The sequence below is a fragment of the Simochromis diagramma genome, unplaced genomic scaffold (genome assembly GCF_900408965.1).
Source record: "Simochromis diagramma unplaced genomic scaffold, fSimDia1.1 OVJJ01000802.1, whole genome shotgun sequence".
In the NCBI taxonomy this organism is placed as follows: Eukaryota; Metazoa; Chordata; class Actinopteri; order Cichliformes; family Cichlidae; genus Simochromis; species Simochromis diagramma.
In genome coordinates this window covers 15,637,352-15,662,874 of record NW_024387492.1, presented here as the reverse complement: position 1 = coordinate 15,662,874, position 25,523 = coordinate 15,637,352, and the positions used below count along the sequence as shown (strand labels likewise).

Sequence of the window (25,523 nt, the reverse complement as noted above, 5' to 3'; positions counted from 1 at the left end):
TGCAGCTAATGCTAAAATATCCTATGACATTATAACGACTATGTTTAAATTAGCAAGGATCTAGAGGTAACAAGGTGATTTTTGAAGTGGAGTCTTACCTATAATTTGCATGCTTTCCAGCTCCTTTCTAAGGAGGACCATCTAATTTTTACTTATAAGGCCTCACTCACACAGGCTGAGAGACAGGTTAGCAATGGATTCTGAGGTCGCCAACAGTTTGCATGGAAGATGCTTGCTTGTCTGCAAATGCTTGTTGTTCCAGTCAGTGCCTGGAGTGTCCTGGGGTGTCACGGAATAGTCTTTAGGTCTGTGTGACTGGGGCCTAACATACAGCAATGATTTTGGAAAGTATCACGTGTTGTGAAACACCGTGCACTGAGAGAAAAAAGATTCAAGAGGCTTCAGTGGGGAGGTGGAGGCATGCATATAAACAGTATCACCATAATCAATTCCAGTTAGAGTCATGGAATGCACAATGAGTTTACCACGAGGAAAAATTGTGTTTCTGTACCAAAATCAAACTTTTGCCTCCAGTTTACTGTCACTCATGAGAAAATGTTTTCCCCATCTTATTTTTCGGGGAGGGGGGAATAAAATGTTCTGTAAATCACACTCTGAATAATACATGAACAAAGCAGTCTGTTGGAACCTTTGGAATGCAAGATGAGAATAAACCTGGAAAAGTTGGTGCATAAACAGAGGTGGGCATTCCTGGCTCAATGTATGAGGCAGAATTTTTATTGGAATATACAATTAACAGTCCCCCCCACCCAAATAGATATCACTATATTTGTGGGGACCAACAGTCATTGGGAACACAATGCCTGTCCCCATGAGTTTGAAGTCATTTTTGAGGGTCAAAATGTGGTTTTAGTGTCAGGGTTACGATTAGGTTATGATTAGGTTTAGGCTGAGGGTTCGGATCAGGCATTCATTTTTGATGGTTAGGGTTACGATAAGCGGCTATGGAAAGCATTATGTCAATTAGATGTCCTCACTAAGATATGAAAGTGTGTGTGTGTGTGTGTGTGTGTGTGTGTGTGTGTGTGTGTGTGTGTATTTTGGTTCAAATATGCAAATGAGACATTGGCTACTTCAAGTATCTTATTCTGCATAAACATCCTGTAGACAGGTTGTTGTAAAGCACTTACAGGTGTAGTTTTGGTCATTTTCTTTCTGCTGGTCTGAAATAACACAAGTAATGGAACAAAATATAACCCAAAATCTAAAAATTGACCAATGCATAAAATAAACGTTTTCTTTGCTTGTTTTGGCCACCATTTTTCCTCCTCAAATATCCCCCATGAGCCGTGCTTGTACTGGAACACTCTTGTTTCACAATGCACCTATTCCTACAAATAGCCAACGGTGCACTAGAGGGAGGTGGAGTAGGAGGAGAGGGGTCTTGTGGTGTGAACAAGGCCTGGCGGGGGTGGCGCTGGGTTACATAATATCAGACGAACCCAGCTGTGCTGTGTTGTTTCGCCCATGGGTGAAGTTGTGCCAGCCAAGCTGACTGATGTGTCCACCTGCGCTCATCAGAGTGGGGTTCAGGATTAAGGTGCAGGTCAATGATCAGATTGATGTTGAACAGACTGATTGCGTGTAGTCAGCAGATCTCCTAGGCAATATTAAATGGGCGAAACACAGAGCCACAGTACCAACATCTCCTTCGGCACAGTGTTGCCATGGCAGCACAGTTGTTGTGTTGTCAGAAACCTTGGAGTGTAATGATAATGTAGGGCTCTAACAACGGTAATTAGCAGCTTTATTTTTCCCCCTTTCCTTCTTCCGCATCTAGTGCCTTCTTAACCCTACAGCCAGTGGAGCAATGCACCAAGAAAGACGCATGCTTTTATCATGTTCTGTTAAAAAAAGGACAGTTTACACTGGCTGTAGCTCAGGTGGTAGAGCAGGTAATCTACTGATCTGAAGGTTTGTGGTTCGATTCCTGGCTTCCCCAAGTCTGCATGCCAAATATCCTTGGGCAAGATACTAACCCCAAATTGCTCTCCGATGCATCCATCGGAGTATGAATGTGTGTGAATGTCAGTTAGAAAGCACCTAGGAAAAATGTGCTTGTGTGAATGGGTGAATGCACAAGTCGTATAAAGCGCTTTGAGTGCTCAGAAGAGTAGAAAAGCGCTATATAAGAACCAGTCCATTTACCATTTACCACTAGTTGGTTCTCATGCACAGACAATTTTCTACCCTCAAGTTCGCAATGTGTTACTCAGTGATTGCGGGCAGTTTTGTGAAGACCCTGTTCCTGTTAATGTCCCCAGCTGACTGGTGTGTTTCTTTTTGGCTTTTCTAAGTATCATAAGTGTTGAATAAAGACTGAATAATTTACTACAGGGGTCTTCCAGGAAGGCCCATGTGACCCTGCAAGCTGTATTTAAAAAGCTCATCATCTCGCCCTCTGAGACCTCTGTAATTAAAGGGAGAGGCGTCTGTGTTTTAGCTTAAAGTCTTTGATATACAGTATTAGTTCTTGACATGCAGACAGCCAGCGTTTTCTCGTGTGTGCCATTTAATAGAAATGTGTTTTCAACAACAACTGATTGAAATCCACACAAAACATCTCTCCTCCCTAGGCATCAGCTGTTGAATTACTGCTTACCACTGAAAGAACTGTAAGCCAATCCACTGGCTGTGTTTGTTTTGTGTTATATCCAAAGTAAAAAGATTATAAAGTTCAGCTCTTGATGAGTAGTAGACATATTTATGTCTAGCGAAAAAGCTTTTAAGAGTGTCTGTCTATCTCTGGTGTATCTGTCATACTAATAAAAATGTATTTGGGGGAATTAACGCTTGCAGTAGTTTATCATATATCAGTGGCGACTGGAATTTGAGCTTAAGCAAACCAGCCTTTCAATTCCCAGAATGCTCTATGTGTAAGAGAGATTTTTGAATCACGCAGACAGGTGTGTAAAGGTAACATCTATCTGAAACGCCTTCACTGTTCAGCTGTTTTTACACATGCGATGCATCTATGAACTTAATAGACATTACCAATAGCACTGGACTTACTCAGACTGGATGTTAAGTAGGGCTGCACGATTTTGCATAAAATGAGAATCACGATTTTTTGGCTTAGAATTGAGATCACGATTCTCTCACGATTTTCTTTTCCAGTATAAATATTTATTGCACTTATTAACTGCACATCAACTTCGTAACAGTTGAGACTGAACATAAAAACAATAAATAAACATAAAAACAACAAATGTCTCACATTTTGTCGTTGCCGCAAAATGTTGTACTGCTTGAAATTCCGTCTCCACCGTTGCTCGACACTGCATGTATAGAGCAGGTAGTGCAACAATAGAAAAATAGTTGCGGGACGGCACTGTGTGGCATTTGTCTAGGGTGATGATCATTTTCCTAAATCCCTCGTTTTGCACAGTGTTGATGGGAGCCATATCTTTGGTCAGGTGATAAGTGATAGCCTCCGTAATTTCTTTGTGCCTGCGGGAGTTCGACGGGTATAGGGAAGCGCTGTATAAGGTTCCGGTTATTGGTGTTCGGGTGGTTGACCGGAACGGATTTTCTCCTGTCACTTTCTCGTCATCCCTGACGTGCTCTCCGTTGTTTTTTTTCCCCTGCTAATTTTAGCATCACACGGCACAGCATCTGTATCACGTGGTATAAGGCTCCGCCCTTGTCATTTGTTGAGCAGGAAGAGTGAGCGCTTGTTTTCATGCAGATTACGTCCCGGATCAAAATGCGGTACAATCGTCGTCTTCTTTTTTTTTTTATTTTTATTTTTTTTATTTTTTATTTTTTTAAATTGTTGTCATTTGGAAATGAGACCGCACATAAGTATGAATCGAGATCGCAATTTTCTAACGATTAATCGTGCAGCCCTAATGTTAAGCCTACTTAGCATGCAGTTTTCCCAATGTTCACTTGATCCTATGTGTGACTAGCTTAACTCTAGTTACTAGCTGTAACTCTGGAGAATTCAGAGATATAGTGATGGATGTAGAAATGTAAGTCCTACCTCCTGTATGCACCGCTGTCAAATAGCAACTTTGTAGAGTATGCAGACATGTTTTTATCAACATATTCTGGAGTTAAGTTGTAAAATGCTTTTAGTCACTCTCAGCGGAGTTCTCTTGAACTTAACCATGTTTAAATACTTTAATCGGACAGTGGTAGGGATCAGGAACCCCCTGGATTTGTTGTGCCTCTCACACTGTAGGAGTAAATGGAAAAACAGTTGATTAGTCGCAATGGCTGGTTGTCTCACGAGCTGGAAAAATATATTTACCACAGCACTCATGGTGTTTTGTTGAGCTATTAGTGCTCTCAAAGTTCACCAAAATTTCATTAAGAATCCTCCAAAAGATGCCACATATAATTAAACAATTTAAAGATGAATTTGTGGGCTTGCATCATTAGATATTGGGCACCTTATACCGCTGAGGAGTTGTTGTAGATAAAGTATATTAAGTCTGGTGCTATTTTAAAACGCTTTTTTCTTCTTCAAGTTTTAGATATTACATAGATTATTAAACGGCTATAGTTTGTGTCTAAAAACATCTTAAAAATGCAAAACTCCCCAATGCTTCGGTGTGAGGGTTGGTTGGAGAGAGGATTGGAGAACTAATGCTGTATTTGAATCGTCTACTTTTCTTTCTTTCTTTCTTTCTTTTCTTTTTTTTCTTCTTTTCTTAAACAAATTGGGCCTGCATTCCCATTTGATATTTTGACAGGACTATATCCAAACCGTTTCTTCCAGCTGTCTCAGCTCTCAAATGGGAAATATGACCACAAAAGTTCCAAAAGAAACCCAGTTGTGGGAACTAAGAAAGTGGTAACAGAAAAAACGGATAGAGAAATGGCAAAAAGATGAGAGTAGGAAGGAAAATAAACAATGTTAGAGTTAGGCAGATAGATCTGAGGACCATGCATTAGAAGATAAGGTAAAAACATTTGATCTTTAAAAGGGAAAAAAGGTAGCGTCAGATAAATGACTAGTAGAGCAGTAGAGGCTGTCATGAATGCAAAGGAGTGTGAGGGAAAGGTAAGCCTTGAGAAAATCTCGCCCCTGAACTTTATCTGGGAAAACAAAACAATTAAGCCCCAGTCAACCAACAGCCTGACTGTTTCTTTAGTTTGAGCTCTGAGGCTGAGGGAACTGCACAGAAAGCTTAGCAGTAGGCATTTTATTCAAAGACCTTTTCTGTGTGTGTTGCTTTGTGAGGTATAAAACTCACATCTGTCAAAGTGTCACAGGCTTGCTGTCTGGAGCCTTAACCTCATCTCCTCCCATCTCTTATAACAGCGATTGCCCTTGAAACCCCTGCACATCGTTTCTCACGACCATTAAACATGCAGCTGTCAATCGCCCTGTGACCGATGGCCTCATCGCCATTTACCTCTGAGCTGGCTAGGCAAAATCAATACAAGCCTGCCTACTATGGATATTTGGGTTACTCCATGGACTAAAAGCAAGCATGTTTTTGACAACATGTAGCGTTTCTGTGTAAAATGGAAACTGCATTTCGAAATGTGTGCTTTGCTTGAAATATTAGGTAAACCTTTTCCACTTTTGTTTTGTTTAGCTTATACGTTAGTTCATATTTGACCATTTTCTCAGGGATTTTCTCTTAATTTAGCCACTTAACACTTCTTTATCAACCATTCAAGCATAACAAAGACCTAATTTCAAGGGACGAACCAGCATAATCTACGTAAAACTTAACAACGAACCAATTTTGCATTTTATTTTTAGGCACTTTGTTACTGGGAATCTCAAAAGCACATCATTTGTCCCCAATGCTTTAGTTGCATCTTCAAAAAAGCCAACTTTAGCAGGTTAAGAGGTATAAAATGGTAATTTTGCACCAACAAGATGATTCCGAAATATGCCAAAAACTTGGTATGACACCACTCCAAGTAACACCAAGTTTTGGAAGAACACATTGCAAAAATGAAGGACAAAAGAAGCGGCTATTTATAAGCTGATGAATAGTTTCTGTCATGTCAGGCAATGGGGGGGCAAAGACATGGTAAATTGGCAAATCTCTGACTAACATTGACTCAAACTTTCTGACTTCATTGTCTGTGAAGGAACGCATGCAAGGACTCAATTTTAATCATACTTTATTTTCAGTCAATATGAGACTGAATGTAATACAATATGCATGTGGTCATTCTACGTATCTATCCACTGTTCATTGACCATTGATTGGCCTCCCTAGGGTCACAGACCTTAACCATATCAATCTTATTAGAGATGGAACAAAATGCAGCCAACATCCATAGAAGAGCTTTGAAAGTCCTTCAAGATGCCAGAAGAATTATTCCTGAAGACTTAAAAACAAAGCTTAGCTAAGAAATAAAGGTGCTCATACCAAACACTGACTGAACCATTTCCATATACGTTTGCACTCATTCCCATTTTCCTACCAAGTCATAAGACTTTTGCACAGCAGTGTGCATGCAGAACTAAACCATCGATCAAACTGCTATTGTCGCAACACGGAGGTATGTTTGTGCCTGTATTTACAGACAGACACTCTCCCTGGTTAGTTTGATCAGTTAACTTAAGCTATCCTCCCACAGAACTTGTCAGACAGTGTTTTTGGCTTTGTCTGTAGTGATGCTACCTGGTACTGTGTTTAGAGTGTCAGAACAACAAAGAGCAGAGAGAGAACAAAACGCTGGGCTAATTGCTGTAAGTAGTGGGATTGTGTCTTTAGATGTCAGGTTTAAAAGCGTTGGCACGTACTCATTCTCCCTCTCTCGTCTTTTGTTTACCTTGATGTTATGGTGGCATTTTTCTTTTTCTTTGTGCGGCTGGTAAATTGGCATATCTCTGACTAACAGTGACTCAAACTTCCTGACTTCATCGTCTGTGAAGTAATGCACGCAAGGACTCAATTTTAATCATACTTTATTTTCAGTCAATATGAGACTAAATGTAATAAAATATTAGATTAGCAGACACAGAATTAGTTTAATTTGCCAGAATGAATGCTCTGACAGCTTCATCTGTCACTGTATACATAAATGAGTTAAACATGTGGTTCCAGTGACTGACAGACTGTTTAAAAAATGTATATTGCTTTACTTGTGATTGTAGGCGCACATATGAATCAGCAAGTCTACATTAGCAAGGGAATAAAGTGATGTAAAATGTATTTTAGGTTTTATCAAACAGAAGAAAATGTCTTTTAATTCTACTTATAATCATCTTGGAGACATAGAAGGCGCAAGAAGTCTTCCTGGCAACTCTGCTTTGCCATGGCTACCCCTGTCGCTACTGATGTTTATAGTGTGAACTCGAGTAAAGGGAGAGGAAAATAAAATAAAAAAGTACCATGTTTTTGTTGTCAAGCTGTTGTGGGCTGGAGTTTTATGAGCTTTGAGGCTGGGGATGTGGTAAGGGTGATTTATAGCTTTCATTATCAAGGTTTTACCACACTGTTGGGTCCCGACAGGCTCCCCACAGGTCTGCACACAGTTGAGGTAAGTGTGAAGGCTTACACTTTACCAGAGTGTGGTTAGACAAAGGCAGTGAACAGTTAAATTTACCTAAGGTGCAGCTTTATCCCCAGGGATTCCATTTTAATTCCTTCCGAAGTATGCATCAGGTGCTGCTGGGTTTTTGAGAAACGACATACAAACACACATGGATTTTTTTCTTCTTCTTGTGCTCACTGCAAAGTGCAGACACAATCGTCTGGAGATGAGGTGGAAGAGTAGAGAGTGCAAAGGTTTCCTTTTTTTCCCCCAGATGAACTTGTGAACTCAAGTTTCTTTACTGGCTACTTTTGCTTCACATTATCTTTTTATATTTCTATCTCAAGCCCTTTCTCTGGTATTTGGTCTTGAGCCCATCTTTTTGTACTGATTTGGCATGTTTTTTTTATTTCCCTGTAAAACTTCTTCCTTTTTTTTTTTTTTTTTGGTCTTCCTCTCTCCACTCCTTTCTCTTTAGCTTTGTAGACTTCAGCTCTGTTGTGATTTATAGTCATAGCAGAGGATCTGCTACTTTGGTCATGCTTTTCTAACCCTGTGCAGATGATTCCCAGGCTTTTTCAGTCACACAGTTGCTTCTTTTTCTTGTTTTCTTTTTCTTTCTTGTTCTTTTATTGTTGTGATGCTTGGCTAAAAAACCAGCCACATCACTGCCATGACCGCTTAACGGTGTCGTGGATAGAACAGTTATGATTACCATTAATTTTCTACAAAGACTCTTGGTATGTAGACTTTTGGAAAATGACATACTCACATGTCAGTGGTTATGAGAACACACTTGTGAAGACTATTACCATGATGACAGTAAGTCAGAGGCTTTAGTGGCCGGTGGTTGAACTCCTCCTGGCAAGTCGGGAGTTTCATGAATAGCTTTGGCCCATCAAAACCTGACTGGACGGCAGCGCGAGCTAGCACACACGAAACGTTTGCTGAATAGCAGCAGCGGCTAAAAGCAGGCCTAATCCAGCTGCAGGTTTAACCGACAAATAGATTTGATACAGTGACTCTGCCAGCCTGTATCCCCATTTTCCAAGGAGCTGAATAGTGTGGGAGAGAGAAACTGAGGCTTATGGAGGCGTGATGGAGGAATGTGAAGAGCAAGCAGTTGAGACTTGATAGAGAGCTATAGCCAAAGCATTGAAGACAGGTTTACAATGGGTAGAAAGTGAGGATAGGTGGCAAAGGAACAAAGCTGCTTCTGCTGGCTTGCACTGGCTAAGAAGTGGCTTTGGAAGGAAATCCACAGAGAATTTGATGCACTATGAGTTTTTGCAAGTGCTGTGAGTCCCATACCCAGACACCTTCATGGGGCTTTGCACAGTATGCTTTTCCCCTCCCTCTATGCAACATGACCTACCTCAAACTTTATTGACTCACTTCCCTAATGTGGGGCATTTATAACGTGGAGTGAGAGTGTGGTATTTTTATGGGTCATTAAAAAAAAAAAGGTGTTGACTTTTTACATCAGCGTGGTGCAGTTTTTCTTTTCAGCCTTGGCATTTGTGAAGCATTGCCTGCTGATGATCAGAGACTAGGCAAAGGTAGAGGGGGTTACATAAGAAGTACTTACAAGGTGCTAATTATTCTTCAGAGTTCAATGCTTTTTCTCAAGTAGACAGGAAACGAGAATCTAATGGCACACGTCGCAACACTTGAATTTGTATCTTAATAGGTGTAAGTAACGGGATGTGGCATTGGTTTTTTTTTTTTTTTTGGTGAGCATATTTTGGTAAAGCCTAATTTGTATCAATTGAATTCGTTGCAAAAGACTGCAAAAAGCCAGCTGTCAGGTTCATTATTTCCCCATCTTGTCTGTACTGCAACAGGCTCAGGCTTTAAGCATTCATGATTTACACCACAACAGTATCACTGTGATGTTTCCGGACTCTCATCTTACCTGCCATTTGTTGTTTCTTCTCAGTCCTCGACAATCTTTTCAAGAAGCTTCTGTCATAATGTTATAATAAGCCGCAGGTCACCCTGGCTGCAAGCGTTGTGGTAAAATTCAGAATGAAAAGAGTTTCACAAAAATCTCATCATATCTAGTTAAATTTAAAGATGGATTTATAGAAAGAATTTATAGTTGGTTAATGAAACAATAAATGTGTGCCAAATACACACAAGAATTACTGCACTGAACTACTTGGCAAGCATTTGGTTGTCAGCTATGACCACCAGTAGCTGACTTGGAAGGGAACTACCTAAATCCTCTGCTGCATACCCTCTGCCAGACATCTGGACGCTGTCTGTTTTACGACCTGCAACTTGAGCTTAGGGTCTGTCTGAATCCAGTGTCCCAAAGTATGATTTGTATTGTGAAGGTGCCTCCTAGAAAAAAGGAAAAAAAAAAAAAATCTAGCCAAAGGACACATTCCCCTTAATCACGGGCTTTTTTGTTGTCATGTTGGATTGTGTTTTCTAGCCAAAGCTAACAGATTCCCTCTATGGTAAAATAAGAATACGTTATCTTACAGAAATCTGGAGTTGGCTGTTGAAAGTTTAATTCAGATGTTTTGCAGATTGAATTTGACGTTGATACTTTACTTAACTAGGCAGGCATAATCTTTAAATCCCAGGCTGATGTAAAGCTGATGGGTGGAAATGTATTTAATAGTTGCAGCTACATCTAAAAACTGACATTTTTATTTGCTGCACGCCTACTGCTTAGAACCAGGGGGTCAAAGCATCTTGCGTAGCTTGTGGCTTTGGCTTGAGACATGACCTTGAACTGGTCTGCCAGTCCGGACCTTTCCTTTTAATCTTGTTTTTAGCTTCAAATCACCTCTTTTTACTGCTCTCTAAAACTCATGTCTCCCAGACATTTCTGCAGTCTGTCTGGCTGCTTTTTTTTTTTTTTTTTTTTTTTTTTTTTAAAGCACTTCTGATTTCTCCTACCTAACTTGTCACTCTCACAGCACTCAGCTGCTTTTAGAGCATCTTTTATCTGCCGTGACAGTCTTCAGTCTGTCAAAGCATTGGTCTTAGCTACGGCTCACTGTACTTGCCTGCATAAACTTAACGGATTTTACAGGTGCTTTTGGAGCTCTCATCATTCCAAAGAGTAAAAGATGATATTTTGAATTTTCTTAGCAGCTCTGGGACAAAGTTATCAATGCTGGACTCTTTGGTGTTTTATTTAACTCGCATGTGTCATGCGTGTCCATAGTTAATGACCACATGTTTTAAAATGTGTTTCAGCGGGGCTCATAATCATTAACTAGCAAGTGTTAACAGAGCGTGGCTAATGGACAAGTTTATCTGAAAGTGTGGCCTTGTGAAGCCAATCGGACTTAGTGGCAGGCACAGCAAAATGTTGTCTAGTTGCTGTACATCTCATTTCCCCTGAATGTTTTAAATGTGGAAATGTGTAACCTGCCATTCATTTTCTAAGCATTACTCAGAGTCCTGTGTAATTTTCCCCAGACTGAAAATCAGCACAAAAAGCAGCTGTTTTGATAATGGATAAGTTATGGGAAGCATTTTCTTTTCCTTTCTGTGCTTCCCGAGTTTGAAATTCCCCACATCGCATTGACCAGGTGCAGATAGTCCTAAAAAGAGTTGTGCAGTGGGGCTAAAGAAAGGTCATAAAGCAAGGACAGATAAGTAGAGTTTGTGTGATACAGTATGACCGATGATGGGCAGCGGTTTGGCGTTTAGTTGAGTCATACATTGGTCATCTTTGTTTTTTATTATCAACTAGGCAACTGTGGAAAGTGCTGGAAGGAGTGAGTGTGTGGACATGTGTTCCAGTTTGCATAGAGTAGAAGGCTTTCCTCAGACTGACATGAGGGGACCATTAGCAAGCCTCATTAGGCTGAATGCCAGCCTGCAGAAACAGACTATGGAGAGGTCCAAGGTCCAGGTCAGCAGTCTGTACTAATAGCCTGGGGTATAGAGAGATGGCAATAAAGATGACTGCTGCTCCAAACTATTTTGCATCAGAGGATGGAAGAGAGTTTGGAGACTGTAACCAGGTTTGGAGATGAGGATCGGAGTAGAACAATTAAGTTTTTTTTTTTTTTTTTTTTAAACATGGGGAACGGGAAAGTGAATTGATGTGGTTTTCTGCCTGCCGCCTCCTGTATGTTTATGGGTTGATGGGTTTCAACAGTGTTCTCAAAAATTAACCATAAGGGGAAACAGGCAGTGCCACGAAGGATATGTATTATTACGTGTTGGATTTTGAACCCTGTTCATCTTTCTGTACTACTAGCACTACTGTTTAGGCTTAGTAAATGACAGTAAGTGATTTAAAAGGGTGCAACCTGTGGAAAATGGTTAAACTGCTGAATTGCTACCCAGCTCTTCCACAAGATTGAAAATATGGTGGCAGTTGAGGGTAGCCAGTAGATCCTGTTCTGTAAAGTGTAAAGTTCTTGGAATTTAGTCTGTTCTGTTACTACAGTGTCAGTCAGCACGTGCCTGCTCGCAATGGGCGGATTGCATGCTTCCTTTAACATAACCACTGCTGTGATTAAAAAAGCGGAACAGCTGATAGTGACTAAAGATAGCACACAGATTGACTTCTGTGGCACAGTTGCACAATATAGTGATGTAACACTGATGAATCTATCAGATATAAATGTAGTCCTTTCTAGTGTTTGACCCATGCAGAGAAATAGGGATAGGTCTTTTTTTTCCCCCCTTTAAGCAGCAATTTACTGATCAACTGTGTAAAAGTCTAATATACACATAGTATTGGCTCGTTTGATAGTTGGTGTCTACAGGGAGTGCAGAATTATTAGGAAAATGAGTATTTTGTCCACATCATCCTCTTCATGCATGTTGTCTTACTCCAAGCTGTATAGGCTCGAAAGCCTACTACCAATTAAGCATATTAGGTGATGTGCATCTCTGTAATGAGAAGGGGTGTGGTCTAATGACATCAACACCCTATATCAGGTGTGCATAATTATTAGGCAACGTCCTTTCCTTTGGCAAAATGGGTCAAAAGAAGGACTTGACAGGCTCAGAAAAGTCAAAAATAGTGAGATATCTTGCAGAGGGATGCAGCAGTCTCAAAATTGCAAAGCTTCTGAAGCGTGATCATCGAACAATCAAGCGTTTCATTTAAAATGGTCAACAGGGTCGCACGAAGCGTGTGGAAAAACCAAGGCGCCAAATAACTGCCCATGAACTGAGAAAAGTCAAGCGTGCAGCTGCCAAGATGCCACTTGCCACCAGTTTGGCCATATTTCAGAGCTGCAACATCACTGGAGTGCCCAAAAGCACAAGGTGTGCAATACTCAGAGACATGGCCAAGGTAAGAAAGGCTGAAAGACGACCACCACTGAACAAGACACACAAGCTGAAACGTCAAGACTGGGCCAAGAAATATCTCAAGACTGATTTTTCTAAGGTTTTATGGACTGATGAAATGAGAGTGAGTCTTGATGGGCCAGATGGATGGGCCCGTGGCTGGATTGGTAAAGGGCAGAGAGCTCCAGTCCGACTCAGACGCCAGCAAGGTGGAGGTGGAGTACTGGTTTGGGCTGGTATGATCAAAGATGAGCTTGTGGGGCCTTTTCGGGTTGAGGATGGAGTCAAGCTCAACTCCCAGTCCTACTGCCAGTTTCTGGAAGACACCTTCTTCAAGCAGTGGTACAGGAAGAAGTCTGCATCCTTCAAGAAAAACATGATTTTCATGCAGGACAATGCTCCATCACACGCGTCCAAGTACTCCACAGCGTGGCTGGCAAGAAAGGGTATAAAAGAAGAAAAACTAATGACATGGCCTCCTTGTTCACCTGATCTGAACCCCATTGAGAACCTGTGGTCCATCATCAAATGTGAGATTTACAAGGAGGGAAAACAGCACACCTCTCTGAACAGTGTCTGGGAGGCTGTGGTTGCTGCTGCACGCAATGTTGATGGTGAACAGATCAAAACACTGACAGAATCCATGGATGGCAGGCTTTTGAGTGTCCTTGCAAAGAAAGGTGGCTATATTGGTCGCTGATTTGTTTTTGTTTTGTTTTTGAATGTCAGAAATGTATATTTGTGAATGTGGAGATGTTATATTGGTTTCACTGGTAAAAATAAATAATTGAAATGGGTATATATTTGTTTTTTGTTAAGTTGCCTAATGATTATGCACAGTAATAGTCACCTGCACACACAGATATCCCCCTAAAATAGCTAAAACTAAAAACTACTTCCAAAAACATTCAGCTTTGATATTAATGAGTTTTTTGGGTTCATTGAGAACATGGTTGTTGTTCAATAATAAAATTATTCCTCAAAAATACAACTTGCCTAATAATTCTGCACTCCCTGTAGAAGGATAAGTAAAAACTTTATGAATGTATATGTTGTTTCTAGTAAACACATAATGCCTGAACAGCAGGTCAGATCACTGCCAATTAAACAGAAACTCTCCTTGCATTAGCTTTTTGCTTTAAGCCGAGCGTTTCCTACAATTAGAGCAGTGGCCTTCAAACTGTAGGACAAGGAGCCACTGCAGGTGGAGGCCAGACAATCAGGTGAAAAATACAGAGTTAACTTAAAGTAATTTAATGTATGTTTAATAGAAAATAAGCAAGAGATGGGTGATACTGCTGACAGTTCCTTTTTTGGATGATAATAATTGATAAACTTGGTGTGAGGTTGTGAGACTTGCCACAATTTACTCCCTGAAGGCTTGACATCAACCCCAGCTATATATCAAGTGTGAGGTAAATTGGGTTAACTGTAGCTGAGGGAAGAAAATAAAGAATCCCTTTATTCATTAGTGCAGTGTAAATTTTGGGGCAGTGCATTTCTGGGATCCTTCACTTATCAATTAACCAAGTAACCAAGTTTGTCAGCTTCTCAAACCCTGGTGCCATGAGTTTAGGTCTGACCTAATTGTTTATTTAAGCTGGGAAACACATGGTTAAAGTTGGTATTCATCAGCGCTCATCACAACTAACATCAAATCAAATGAATTCCCAGGACCGCACAGATGGAAGTTATAACAAGCGTTTCTGCAGTGTGCAGAGTTGGCGGATGCAACTGCATCGGTTCTCCAGGAAATCCAACCAGCCTCCATAGGGAGGAAATGAAATATGTGCATGTTGGGATGTGTGTGTTTAAAAACAACTCCTAGATGACTGGTTTGACCTGTGATTACAGTGGACGCTGTACTCTTGTGAGCCCTTATCCCCAACTGTACAATTTGCATCTTTGTTTGAAGCCTGTTTTGGAATTTCAGTAAGCCACAAAACCTTACATATTATTTTTGTAACTATCCTAATGGATGTCATTCATTAGACTGTGTGTCAATTAAGATTTGCCCTTCATTACAGGCCTGATGATTTTTACAGTCTTGTTAGTTTGTGTGTGATGGTCCTTGAACTGGAATTACCACAAGCATTTTGAGATACTCCATTAAATTAGCGCTTTCATTTTTTTCTCTCCCAGAGGCTTTTAGCTGAATATAATGAGCTGAGCAATTTTTTTTTTTTTTTTATGTGTGTGTCACTGAAAAGGACTATACCTTTTTATTTAATTATTTTTAATTTGTTGCTTTATTTATTAATTGGTTAATCAGTAATGCGGTTTGGTTTTCAAGTAAAAGCTAGTCTGTAGGGTGCGAGGTAAAAAACAAACAAACTTAAATTCTGGCTTTTCAGTGATTTAACAGGTTCAGTTGTGGTGAATCTAAGAGGCACTGTAAGTCCTGTAAAATCAAATACTCATGTTAATATTTAGATATATTGCTATTGTATGTTATTATTGTAGATAATGGTGTCTAAGTATGCAAAATTCATAGATGGGTATTTACTACTTGGGTCAAGAATTTGTAATATTTTCCTGATTGGTCTCTCATTAAGCTCTTCTTTCATAGAAGCACTCTTTTTCTCTACAGGTGTTGCATTTCTGTTATTTTTATTTGACCTCACTGTGTATGCTATTCCTCATGCGCAAATTATCATCTTCTATTTTAGGTTTCCTGTACAGCTTTCAGGCTGTGTCATCTGCACTTCACTGGTGTTGACGAGATACCGGGATCAACAGTGAGTATCCAACTTGCTCAGCTGGATTTTCAGGGTCTGTTGGGTTACATTCATCATAGATGTTGATGCAGATGGTATCAGTGTTAATGCTCTTTTGTGTTGCTTTTTATCACCAAAAATAACTCAGAACTTCTCAAAGTAAATGTTTCTGTGCTTGATCTTCTTATAAGAAGAGCTGGTTTTATTAGATATTATATATGTGGCTACCATAAAGATTCTAGCAACAGGCTGTCAAAGTACCACAGTGTTTATGTGTTACAATTGTAATAATATAAAAACTAGCATCCTTAGAAACAATCAAACTCTTCCGTGTGCCCTTCACTTCTAATTGGCTTTCAGATGTAGTCTTCCTCCTGCCACCTACTTGAAATATGGAGTTAAACTTTATGGACACTGGACAGATGGTAGGTCTAGCAACTCTAAAGTAATTCAGTTGAGTAAAAAATGCCAGAAAATAATATCTTGGTTGTCTAAGGTATTCATAATATTACTAATAAAAATGCATAATAAATAAATAAATAGAATAGATTGTAAAAATAAGGCGTAAACTGCTCTGAAATAAGAACTAGCGAGTAGGCGGCCCTTATCTATGAGTTTGAAACAGCATGTTTTGTTCCAGTAAATGCTTTGCTTCCCTCTCTGTGTATTTCTATCCCTCTCTCGCTTCTTTTTCTTTCTCTCTCACCTCCTCCCCCGGCCAGCATAGCTGCTCTCCTCTACTCCCACACACACACAGACACACAGACACTACTACAGTCATACAAGAATGAGGGGGAGAAAAGAATGAGATATGGTGAAAGGAAAAACACCAGGGAAGAGAAATGGAAATTATAATAAAGAGCGAAGGAAATTAATATAATGGGATAGAGAGAGATAAAACAGAAATCGGAGAAAAAAATGATGTGCGTAAGAATTTTTAATGAAAATCTATTTGGACTCAAAAGTAACACAGGTGGTTGGTAAAGTCTGTTTATCTTGTAATTTAGAATCCTGGAAGTCCACGAGCCTTAAAAAAAGAAGCGAATACAAATTTGCATGAAATATTTGGGAAAATTCTCATAAGATAGATTTGCATGAGTGTTCTCTTGCAGAACAAATATAAAGAAAAGCTGAGTGTATAGGACTCCTAATAATAAACCACTAAATTGCAAATGGCGTTTTCAGGCTTACACTATGATTCTAATTTCTTTGACTTCTTCTAAAATGTGGTCTGATCTTAATTTCCATCTTAATTATAGACTAACACAATCTGGAAAAACTAATAACATGCAAACACGATCTTGAGCTTTAGTGAACACACAGAGTTATCATTTAAAGTTCAGGAAAATCAAAGTGAACCTCTGTGCTAACAGCTTCACCAAAACCAAAACCTCCTAGGAGTGGGTGTTTCAATTGAGAGGTTCAGAAGTGTGAATTGTAGAGGGAGCCCCTCACTATAAGTAAGTTATGCAAAGTCTGATTACTAACAAGGTCTGGTTTCCTCAAGAATGAGTGATTGCTGTGAACCATGCCCCGATCAAAACAACCTTTACAGGACCTTTTAGAAGAAGCTTTTTACTCGAAAAGCATACAAAACCCTTGGATGTTTATCATTCCACAAGATCAATTATATTCAAATGGAGGAAACTTTGGACTGTTGCTCCTCTTTCTGGGAGTAGGCGTCTTACAATGATCACACCAAAAGCACAATGTGCAATATTGAAAGAGGTGAAAAAGAACCCATGAGTAACAGCAAAACACCTGCAGAAATCTATACAACTTGCTATAATCTTTGCTCACATCCTCACTATAAGAAAAACACTGAATAAGAATGGTGTTAATGAAACACCACCATAAAGGAAACCACCACACTCCAAAAAATGCCTTGTTGTGGCACGTTTAAAGTAAAAAAATAAAAAAAAATAAACAAAGAGAAAATCTCCTCTGTGGAGTAATGTGAGTTAAACACACATACATAAATCTGCATTTGGAGGGAGAAAACGCACTAATTCAAAGTACGGTGGAGGCAGCATCATTGTCTGGGCCTGGACATAAAGTTATCAAAAAGAATTTCAAAAGGTGAAAAGTTATCAATAAATCCTGGGGAATGATTAGGAGACATTTCATAAAGCAATAAGGAAAAACGTCCATAGTACATAAATAAACAACTAAATGGTTAAGAGAAGAATGGCGTGGAATGGACAACTTGAGTCCTGTGGTCTGATTGATATCCCAGCCAAGCAAGATGCCGACTTGAAAACGGGTTATCAATACAAAAGGTTTTGTATGAAGAATAGTCCAGAAATTTTCCTCTTTATTGCACAAATCTCATCAGTGGTTACAGGAAGTATATAATGAAGGTGGTTGGTGCCAAAGAATGTACATCTATTTTCTGCTTAGTCAGTTTAGGCTGAAGAAGTTAGTTGAAGAAGTTGCACTTGAGTGTCTCGTGGCAAGAGGAAATCAGTACCATGCAGTGACTGTCTGTTTAGATGGGAATGAGTCACAGTAACTGAAGCTAACTGCCATAAATAGTAATATGTCCCTAAAGAGGGAGGGGAGTTTTACTTTTTGCAGCAGCCTAAATGCTTTTAAGGACAAACTCATAAACTGTCCAAAGGTTCAATATCAATATTGACCTTGTTAACTAATAATGGCTCCAGATTTATAATTTGTCAGACAAATACACATTTTTTTGTAGTTTTTCCTCAGATGAACCTCTGTGCTAAGAGCTCTTCAACAGTCAAGGCAAATTTTAAAAAACAACAACAACAAAAAAACCCTTGAGCTACAATTTGAAAGTCTGCACTTCACTCACATTTTCATTGTAACCAAACAGAATTGATGTATTAGCCCTACATGGCCAAGCATCCATGTCTACTATAGTAGATACATCTATAGTCACTCCTATACAGTGGTTTGCTAAGTTTGCAGAATCTATTTAAACACTTCTTGCCTGAATGGATATAAACTCTTTTTGAAAATGCACTTCCTTCACTTCCTGTTTGCCCAGGTTTTCCAGGCTTTGTTCCGCTGCAGGCAAATGCCCCATAGTGTTGACACATGTCAGTGGTTGTTTTGCAACCTTGAACATCTTTGCATGAAGTTAAACTGATTTGATGACATACATCTTTCTGGATGGTTGTAGCAGCACCGCCTGTGCTTGCAGTGTTTGTATGTATGATTGGAGGATGGAGGCAGCCATGGATAGATGGAAAGAAGAGAGAGTGAAAGCATAGTTGACTTGATGGACTGACTTACTCACTTACTTTCAGCATCCATTTCTTTCCCACTTTCAGTCTCAGCATCTCATCTCCTCCCACATACTCTCACATTGAGTGAGGAATCAGTCCTTCTCACTTCTATTATCTCTCCATATCTATCTCTGTCGCTCTCTCTGCCACTTCATTCTGGCCATTCTGTACCAATCGAATACGCCTGCTGTGGGCACGAATGAGTCCCACAGCAATCATACCACGTCCTCATTAGGTCTATTCTAGTGGCCCGCCTTATCCTGCTTCATCCCTTTTCTCCTATAATTGGGCAAAAACCTCTGCCTACCTGTCAGCAGCAGCCCCAGTACAAATGCTGCAATTTATTCTTTACTGCCACAGGGCATCTTAGAAGTGTGTAGGTTTTGACAATGGTTTCAGAGTAACCATGGGACATTGCTGTCCAGTGTCAATTATAGCAAATAGCTGAATCCTGGGGAATCAGTTGTTACACAGTCCACCACCACCTTTGCTACCTTACGTTAATGACTGTGGCACTGACAGAAAGAGGCAGCTTTTAAAAGTGAACACTCTCTGGTCACGTTATTAGTTACACTGGTTCAGCTGCTTGTTAAAGGAACTATCTAATCACATGGCAGAAACTTTAGGTGTATAGACAGGGCCAAGAGGATCTGCTGAGGTTTAAGCCAAATGTCAGAATAGGAAAGAATGGTTCCTGCTGATACCAAGTACAGATCCAATACCATTGCTAAATGAATCATTTTTATTCCTCACTGAGGTATTTTGAGTAAGGATTGCACCAACAGCTGATTGGTGCATCCCTAATTTGTACTGATCAGCTGCCTTTGAACTAGCATCATTCAGCGATAGCTCACAATGTTCACGATTGTGAATTAATTTAAAAATAATAATAAAAATAAATAAATAAATAAATTTTTAAAAAAAACAAACAAACAAAAAAACCCCCACATTAATATGGTAAATTGTAAACGGCCTGTATTTATATAGCGCTTTTACTAAGTCCCTAAGGACCCCAAAGTGCTGTACACGTTCAGTCATCCACCCATTCACACACTGGTGATGGCAAGCCCTGGGGGCGCATTGACAGAGGCGAGGCTGCTGGACACTGGCGCCGCCGGGCCCTCTGACCACCACCAGTAGGCAACGGGTGAAATGTCTTGCCCAAGGACACAACGACCGAGACTGTCCGAGCCAGGGCTCGAACTGGCAACCTTCCGATTAAAAGACGAACTGCCAACTCTTGAGCTACGATCGCCCCATATAATTACTGTGTAATATTAGTAATTAAAGCAGCAACTGAATAGAAGTAGCACAGATGGCTAGCCATAAGCTGAAGGAAGTAGTGAATGGCTGTACATAAGTAGCCTATAGGAACTTTCAGGCAGAATCAGTGGTCCAAGCTGCAGATGAAGAGACGTAGAAAAGGTTAAAAGGTGAAGTTCAGTAACTTGCATAAAAAGTAACATGGCAGCCACTGACAGAGCGGTTGTGGCTAATTACAGGGACACGACCGGTATGTTGGCCAAGCTTTGTGGTGAATTACAGTTTAACTGAGTGTGCGTTTAGCCATTTTTCTTATGGTAAAAGCATGTTTTGTGTTGGTGAAATAAAATTTAAAAAGGGCCTCCTGTAACTTGCGTATAATGATATGTCTGTGATAACATGGACTTATATTTTGGTCATTTAATGGCTGTTTGCAAAGAGTGCTTTAATGTTTTAAGAGTTTTCATGTAAAGACTCAACTGAAAATGCATCAGAATAATGGCTGTTATGTCTCATTAAAAGAAGGGAAAGGAGCTATGTTTGTGCTAATGTACGTGTCTTTGCAAACTGCTCATAAGTGAAGAAAAGTACAATGAAAGAATAGAAGTAGCTTATAAGACTTGATGTAAACAACATAAAAACACAGATCTATCGAATCTCAGCAATTTGGACTGCGGGTGGTGGTGTAATGATGCAGTGGATATTTTTTGGCACAGTTTGAACCATTTAAACACCATAGCCCCTCTGAGTTTTGTTGGAGAGTGTACGTGTGCGTAACATCTTCTAATGGCTGCTACAGCAGGACACCATGCCTGGTCACAAATCTCAAGTAAGCTCAGGCTGGTTTCTGGAACATGACAGTGAGTTCACTTACATTAAGTGACTTCCACGTTCACCAGATCTCCATATTTTTTTTTTTTTTCAATGCAGTGGGAGAATTGCATCATTAAGGTGATACCTGTGTTTACAGCACATCCCAAAGGTGCTCTATTGCAGCGGTCTCCAACCCCCGGGCCACAGACTGGTACTGGTCCATGAAGTATCAGGCCGCGAGAGTTGAACCTCGGTTGTGAAATTTATAGTTTTCAGGGTTTTTATCATTTACTCAGTTTCCCTGGGCTTTTCCCATGTTGTAGTTGTATCTTATTTTGAAAGAAATATTTGTGTTACCATAGCGACCAGAGCGCATTAAGGGGCAGAGAGGAGGATGTCACTCTCAATGTTGTTGGCACATTTCAGGAAGCCTCTACTAATAAAGTTACACAATTACACAGTGAATTCACATTTATTATTATATTTACAAAATGCCACAGATTCTTTCTTAGTTGTATCACTTTAAGGTGTCGCAGATAAACAACATAAAGGGCGGTCCGTGAAAATATTGTCTGACATTAAACCGGTCCGTGGCACAAAAAAGGTTGGGGACCACTGCTCTATTGGATTGAGAGCTGGTGACTGTGACCACTTGAGTACAGTGAATTCATTATTGTGTTCAAGTAACCAATTAGAAATGATCTGAGCTTTGTAAGCTTCCTGTGTCTGACTGGGAAGCAGTGGGATGGTGGTTAACACTGTTGCCTCACAGCAAGAAGGTCCTGGGTTATCTCTGTGTACTCCGGCTTCCTCCCACAAGCAAAGGACATCCAGTTAACGGGTGTAGGTTAACTGGTGATTCAGAATTTCCCATAGTTGTGAAATAGTTATCTGTTATGAGCTTTGTGACATGCTGTGTTATCCCGCTGGAAGCATCCCTTGATGACCTATGGACGTGGTCACCATCAATACTAGACTCTGGTGTTTAAACAGTGCTAGGTTTGCATTAAGGGAACCTAAATGTGCCAAGGAGAGATTCCTCATATAATTACAGCACTGCCACCAGTGTCAGCCATTGTACAAGGAAGGAGTGAGCCATTCTTTTTTTTTTTTTTTTTTTTTTTTTTTTTTTTTGTATATACACTAGAGTCTGAGCCCTAAAATCTAAATGCTGCAGCAGAAATTGAGATAGAGAGACATTTTTCCTATTTTTGTTTTAATTTTTTATTCTTTGGTCCAATTTTAGTGAGCCTAAGTGAATTATAACATCAGTTTGATGTTTTTGTCTGGCAGCTGGGCAGCCAGCGTCAATCTGCTGCTCTAAACCATCTGCTTCAAGGTTCAGTGTGTTGTGTGTTTGGAGATGCTCTTCTGCGCACTTTTGTTGCAACGACTGGTTATTTGAGCTCCTGCTGCCGTCCTATGAGCTCGAAGGCTCCTGTGTTCTCTGTCATTAACGAGGCATTTTCACCCAGAGAATTGCCATGGATTTCTGCCATGCAACCGGGTCATTACTTGTTTTAATGAGCAGTTGAACACGCGTACCTAACAAGTGGCCGGTGAGCGTATTTAAGTTCATTTACCTAACCCTAACCCTTGACATAGGTGGATTGCTTGTTTGGGCTGACTACACATGATCAGGTGGTACTTTCTAGAAGCAAAAATGTAGTTATGCATACTTATTTAGGTAAAAAAAAATTTTTTTATACTGTTAAAGCTTGAATTTTTGTAGCATACCTGGGTTTGGTGGCTTTTGTATATTGTTTCAAATGCCATTAAAATAAGAGCTAAACTAAAAGGGCAGAGTAGATGAAGAATGAAGACACAGTTAAACATCTTTTATTTAAAATGAGGGAAATTTGGAATCGAAGAATACTTATGTTATCAAAAGCAGAAGACATGTGGTAGCATAATCAACTTTGTTATTAATACAATAGTTTGTATGTGGTTATATATATATATATTTTTTTTTTTCTTGGAAATTAACACTCTGTACTTTAGTCATGAGAATAAATGTCACATCCATTCCCCATCTGACCTGCCACTTCCTCTGGGTAAGCAGGAAGAGGCTGAGATGTGTTTCCTGTTGGAATATGAGACTGCTTCCTTGGCATAGCCCTGGGTCTGAAAGCAACAGGAAGGAGTAGGGTTTCCTTACTGTATATTCATTGCACTCTGCATTATCCCCATCTCATTACAAGGCAGAAGCAGCTATCCGTACAATCCCTTTTTTTTTTTTAAAAACTTTGTAGGACTGATCATTCTTGACTAGTCTAAAAGTCTCACAAACGAGAACTACATCTAAAAGGAACTTTTCAAAGTGTGTAGTGACAATTAAGAAGTTGTGCTACCATAGTTATAATCTCTTTTATTTTGTCTTTATAATAAGTGAATACATAAATGTAAAAACTTTAGTTACTCCTTGGTGTAGTGGGTTAGGTATTCACCTAACAAGCAAAAGATCCACGGTTGAATATCTGGAGGAGACACAAATTCCTTTCATTTATCAGGAATGGCATCCGACATAAAAACAGCCAAATCTAAAAGTGCTGTGAATAACAGAACCTTGTGAATAATGGAACAGCTGAAAGTAGCTTTATGAATAGAAAAAAAGAAGAATATTTGGGTTTCCCATCACTGGTTACTTGTAAGCATTCAGCAACGGTATGTAGTATTAAATTTATTATGTAGAGTACAAACACACATTTCTACTTTGCTGAACAAATGAATCAAAAGGCTTTGATTATACAGATCATATTGGGTGCCAAATGTAATTTGTACAAGCTTAGACTAAATTAGTCTGACTTTGTCCTCTGCACTTATACTATTACTCAAATTATACTTAAATTTTGATTGTGTATGAAAAACTGGCTTGTAAGAAAGAGTATGACTGTGTCCATGGAGAAGCTGATATTTGTGGTATTATATGGTGTTTTGGAAAAGTGTATGCTTATGTCTATACGTAGGCTTTGTTGAAAATGTATATAATTTCTCTTAAAAAGATAAATCGCAAGAAGGAAAACATGATAACCCTATCTGAAGTCGTTCTAGGCTATTCCTCCACCAGTTTTTGTAACTCGTAGCTTGGATGTTGCATGCTCTCTGATTTTCATGCAGTAAGACTAAAAGCTTCCCGCTATTGTTACAGCAAGCTAATAAATTCTTACTGATGTCAAGTTATTACAACAAAGATATCATGTTTAGCCTCTCTTTCCTGTTAATTGGTTGTCTTCCAGTGCAATTTTCCATTTAAATTTCATTAACCACTGCTGTTGGCTCTCCCATTGTGAGTTTTACACTGCATGTGCTTTGACTGTCTTAATTTTCAAAATGCTGTTTTTCACCAACACTAGGTTGTTTGTGTAAAGTCTAATAAACATGATCATGGGTAAAGTGGCATTTTATCCTAGTTGCAGTTGGCATATAACGGCACATTTGGTGCACAACAGACCCAGTCTGCTGCTTTATTTAATGGTTGTTTCTCCAACACCAAATAAGCATTTTGGAGGTTTACTCAAAGATTTTGGGTGAGAAAAATGCAGTCTGTGTTAAAGTCTTAAAAATCCTCGCAACTGTTGCTAGATTCAGGTTGTTGTAGCTGCACCATAATTAATCATCTTGATTGGTAAGCTATTGTTGAACACTTTGAACAGTTCCAGTCCCTGTTGGAGAAGTACGAGCTTTTTAAAGCTTTTACTTTGAGATTGAGAATTTTGATGTGAATTTGAATATTTTTGGGTCTTCATTCATATTTGCTGGTATATGTATTTTCATGCCTGCCATTTCTCACCTATGAAAACAACGGAATTAGAATGTACAGAACAGAGTTTAAATGGAATTTGAATCAAAACAATGGAATTTGAATCAAAACAATGGAATTTGAATCAAAACAATGGAATTTGAATCAAAACAATGGAATTAGAATGAAAACAATGGAATTTGAATGAAAACAACGGAATTTGAATGAAAACAACGGAATTAGAATGAAGACAACGGAATTAACATGAAAACGACGGAATTTTAATGAAAGCAACAGAATTTGAATAAAAAGAGTAGAATTAGAATGAATTTGAATCAAAACAATGGAATTAGAATGAAAACAACTGAATTAACAGGAAAACGACGGAATTTGAATGAAAACAACGGAATTTGAATAAAAAGAGTAGAATTAGAATGAAAACAAAAGCATTTGAATGAAAACAACGGAATTTCACTAAAAAGAATGGAATTAGAATGAAATGAATAGAATTTGAATCAAAACAACGGAATTAGAATGTACAGAACAGAGTTTGAATGAAAACAACGGAATTAGAATGAACAGAACAGAATTTGAATCAAAACAATGGAATTTGAATGAAAACAACAGAATTAGAATGTACAGAACAGAGTTTGAATGAAAACAACAGAAATAGAATAAACAGAACAGAATTTGAATCAAAACAATGGAATTAGAATGAAGAAAACGGAATTAACATGAAAACGACGGAATTTTAATGAAAACAACAGAATTAACAGGAAAACGACGGAATTTTAATGAAAACAACAGAATTTGAATAAAAAGAGTAGAATTAGAATGAATTTGAATCAAAACAATGGAATTAGAATGAAAACAACGGAATTAGAATGTACAGAACAGAATTTGAATCAAAACAATGGAAGTTTAAAACAAACAGAATTAGAATGAAAACAACGGAATTTGAATGAAAACAACGGGGGAAGTAGA

General features: G+C 39.1%; 1 protein-coding gene and 1 long non-coding RNA gene across 8 annotated transcripts in view; one reads left to right on the top strand and one right to left on the bottom strand.

The window, feature by feature from the left end:
• The window catches only part of sipa1l1 (signal-induced proliferation-associated 1 like 1), a 78,948-nt gene that overhangs the window by 17,499 nt on the left and 35,926 nt on the right, over nucleotides 1–25,523 (top strand). For 3 of the 7 annotated variants that reach the window (XM_040016878.1, XM_040016884.1, XM_040016881.1), the window contains exon 2: nucleotides 15,423–15,491. The exons of 1 other annotated variant lie outside the window; for it this stretch is intronic. The gene's annotated coding sequence lies outside the window, so the exon portion shown is untranslated. Of the gene's footprint in view, nucleotides 1–1,554; nucleotides 1,562–15,422; nucleotides 15,496–25,523 lie in introns of all 7 variants that reach the window. 3 more of the 7 variants (XM_040016879.1, XM_040016882.1, XM_040016880.1) reach the window with 2 other exon arrangements.
• Nucleotides 16,110–25,523, bottom strand: part of LOC120724604 — a 22,908-nt gene continuing 13,494 nt past the window's right edge. Inside the window, exon 3 of the long non-coding RNA XR_005693961.1 lies at nucleotides 16,110–16,121. This is a non-coding gene — a long non-coding RNA (uncharacterized LOC120724604). The remainder of the gene's footprint in view (nucleotides 16,122–25,523) is intronic.